We start from the raw sequence: 4226 nt of genomic DNA on the forward strand, positions 1-4226 counted from the left end.
GTTTCTCTCTGCTCTGGGAGGTTTTCCTTATCCTATTCACCTCTGAATTACTCATCAAAGATCCAAATCTACAACCAGATTTCAGTAAAGTGGCTTTCTGACAATATTGTTAAGTGTGCTATTAAAAAAACTACATTAAAGAATGTTCAGGATCCTCCGAGACCCAAGCTGGGGGGCAAAATAGGATTTTCACTGTATACATTTGAGAAAAGAATGGTATCGGTGTCAATGTGTCATTCTCATTCCAGCAAAATTTTCCTTTGAGAGCTTTCTAAAGTCAGTGTAGTTGTATCTGTCAGTACAGGTGTGTCACTAAGTTCACTCTTTTTACTCGTAGACATGTTTGTGGTGCTATTCAGCATCTGTCTATATAGTACACTGACGTCAGATAGTGTGCGTGGTGTGTAGTCTACATCGTTGTGAGCAATGTCTGCTTTAACTGTGTGTCACTGATTAATCTCATCCAGCTTGACCTCCACCTCACTTTGAGGAGCCCCCATACACATTACTCCAGCGCACAGTAAACTTCACCTGATTAATGCTGAGACAGAGAGGAGGCCATGTGTCAAATAGATCTGTTTCTTAGCAAACCATATAGATTATCTATCATTCTGTCCCTTGAACTTATGACATCTAGCACACTCTCGCTTTTTTTTTTTTTTTTTTTATGGTCTCCATCATACTCCCACTACTAGGCCTGGAGAGACCAGCTGCATTTAACAATATGTTTAATAGATAAGTCTCAGTATGCTTGACTTTTCTTTCACCGCCCCATTCCTTCGTTTATCTTTTTCTCTTTTCCTTTTCCCATTTCTCTCTCTCTCTCTCTCTCTCTCTCTCTCTCTCTCTCTCTCTCTCTCTCTCTCTCTCTCTCTCTCTCTCTCTCTATCTCTGTCGCTCCCCTCCTCCTCTTCCTCCTCCATATCTCTAGCAGCTGAAATGGAATTGGATCAAAGACGGGAGGGAGGAAGCGAGAGAGAGGGAGAGAGAGAGAGAGAGAGAGAGGAAGAGAAATCGTTCTCGCCGGGTTTTGTTGAAATATTTATAGGTCAGGGTTGACTGGCTAAATTGAATATCTATGCCGATCTGGCTCGGCTGTTTAACTTGTGCTTAGGCAAATATGTTTCCTAGGTGATAACCTTTTATGTACCAGTCTGACTTCATTGAAATGCATGAAGACAGAAACGTGTCACACTTCACGGGGTGCTTCGAGGCCGTCCGCCACCGTCTCGATTATTCAAATGATAATTGACCCCCACCTGTAGCCGCCTGTTTTTTTCCTCCACTCGATCACTTCATTGGCTGTTAAGATATGGAAGAGAAATACAGTCCTGTCATTTACATTACAAACCACCGCTGAATGTCAAATACCTCCAGCGTGTTTATCGAAAGAAGAATGAGCAGAGGAATATACAGGCAATTATTATTACCGCGCTCTTTAATAATTTAAACACGGGTTCCCTGTTTAAGTTTATGCTAGCATTGCTTTCGGGGGGCTCTCAAGTCACTGTGTCTCTCATAACACATGAGCTGAGATTCAAAATCCTCAATATGTATCTTTCTTTGTGAATATAATTTGAATGCAATGGCAGGCTGTCAGATGGCGATGAATTTGCAAACAGCACCAAGACGAGGAAATGACACTATAAAAGGATGCAGGTGTAATATTATACATTATAAATTATAGCGAGACCAAGGCCCACAATGGCAATTATTCAGCATTGCCACTAAATTACACACACATGCATATCCACCAAGTCTCTAAAGAGTTATTTGTTTGTTCTGTAATTTAAAGCTTGTTGAGGGGGAAAAAAATAATAGTAATACTAACTCATTTATGATGCATGAATTATCTAAGTAGGTGCTGGTGGGTTTTTTTGTTTAGAATTTGAATAATTTGAAATAATTCATTAATTGTGTAATACATCCCCGTTATTAAATGTGATTGACCATGTGCTTTGATAACCCTCTTCATTTTCTATACAAACAAATGCCCTCAGTTTAGCTCCTAATGAGCAGGGAAACGCTGAATGTCCTCCCGTTTCATTACCGCCCACATTAAGAGGGAGCTCTAATGAAAGACATTGAAGTGCTTGCTCTCTCTCTCTCTCTTTCTCTCTCTCTCTCTCTCTCTCTCTCTCTCTCTCTCTCTCTCTCTCTCTCTCTCTCTCTCTCTCTCTCTCTCTCTCTCCTCTCTGTGTGCATCTCTTGCTCTCTCTGCCCTGCTGCCTATTTGCTCAGAGCCAGCCAAAGCTCTGAAATTAGAAGTGTTTAATTATGAAAATGGTTACCGTGGAGAATTTTAAACACACTCCCTCCCCAGATCATTAGTTACAGCGCCTGAGAAGTAGAAGATGAAGAAGAAGAAGAAGGGGGGAAAAATCGAGCAGTAGAGACTATGGGAGAAAGAAAAGAGGAATAACAAATACATTCACTGGTGAAAGGAATTTCAAGCCTATAACTGCTAAAAGGTTGTACACTGAAAATCAATTTAATGAAACTTCCCTAAGTTCCCTGTGCAGACTCAAGGTATGCAAGTAAGCGAATTTTTAAATTGCGCATGAATGGCAGGAGAAAGCGCTGACTTTGACTGCACATCAGGACTCTCCTTGACTTCTGTGTTATCCTTCAAGTGGCAGGGTCAAAGGTCACTCCCTGTTTTAAATCAGCTTGTGTTTCACATAACTGATCTCTCTCTCTGTCTGCCTGTGTGAGTGTGTGCGAGTGTGTAATGGAGTGCCTAGCTGATAAGCAGCGGTTAGTGAGGAATGAGATGGAGAATGTTCACTCAGGTTAAGAGATTAAAGCAGAAGTGGCTGTCTGTCAGCGAATCAGTTGCAAGTGACCCGGATGCCCATGTGTTTTGCGACCGAGAGGATCCCTGTGTTTGTGTTAGTGCTGAAACAAAGTGAGAATGGACACTCTCCATGCCTGCATGCAGCACTTATGGCTGTTGAAATGAAGAAAACTGAAAATAAACATCCATAGAAAAAAAATTGAATCTGTGGAAACATGGGACTTTTTTCCAGTCTGATCTGTCTGCTTGATGAAGCCTCATGTGGAGAAGGTCCTCCTGGGTGGGTGAATATGGCACACACATGTGTGGACACCAGCACACACTGAGACCCAGACAGCTGACACATGGGATGTGTTACTGTATGCTCCCTTGTGCCCTGCTGAGAAGAAGCTGAAAATGAGTGTGGTGCAGTATAGGTGTGTCAGCATATGTGAGTGTGTATGAACACCTATATGTAAATTATAAGAATGGGATACGAACATGTTTTTTCTTATTATTTTATATCATTAATGGTTTGGTGTGATAGCTTGGGACAAATTGGTTTTATGTAACGTTATTTTTTTCTTTTACTATTATCATAATATTTAAATCAAATATTTATTAAAGAACTACACATGGTATATGTAGTTACTTATAATGTTGTAAAACATCCCAGAATAAAAGTAAGCTCTATCACCATCCTCTATTTTCTCTCACCTGAAGTTAATACAAAAAACATGCAGGCCCTGAGAACCTGGAAAGCACAACCTTATCTGTCCCTAAATTAGTTCTTGTGGATCAAATCCATGTGTCCAAGTTGTTACAATATAAATTATAACATATTAGACATATTGAAATGAGTATCCTACTGTTATGGATAACAAAACAACACTTTTTGACCAATCAGATTTGAGTATTCAACATCAACTTGAGTTTTAAGTTTGTCAATTGCTGAGGGAAATGTTGGGAATGGTTATGCTGGTGCTTTCAGCCAGCTGTTTAAGTGTATGTAGACAGGCATAATATGTTAAAACATGCCGTGTGTGTGTGTGTGTGTGTGTGTGTTTGAGTTGGGAGGTCAGTGAGAGAGGGTACAGCTGGACCAGCTCTGCCCACATTCCTCACCTGGGATTCCCATTAGTTAGATTGATCGTTTCCTTCTTCTCCCCTTTGATTCATGCATTAGACACTAGCCTAATGAGTCTTACTGCCTTATGGCACAGGGCATCTGTGCATCTGCATGTTCTCACACACACACACACACACACACACACACACACACACACACACACACACACACACACACACACACACACACACACGTACATACTGTATTTGATTTCTCAGAATCTGTCTACACTGTAGGGAAAATTGAAATGTGCTGCATTGTGTGTGAAAATGTGTTAACGCTCCAGGTCTCTGGATATCGTCACCGAGACGTATTACCTTC

This window comes from Silurus aristotelis (assembly GCF_946808225.1).
Source record: "Silurus aristotelis genome assembly, chromosome: 9".
Taxonomy (NCBI): Eukaryota; Metazoa; Chordata; class Actinopteri; order Siluriformes; family Siluridae; genus Silurus; species Silurus aristotelis.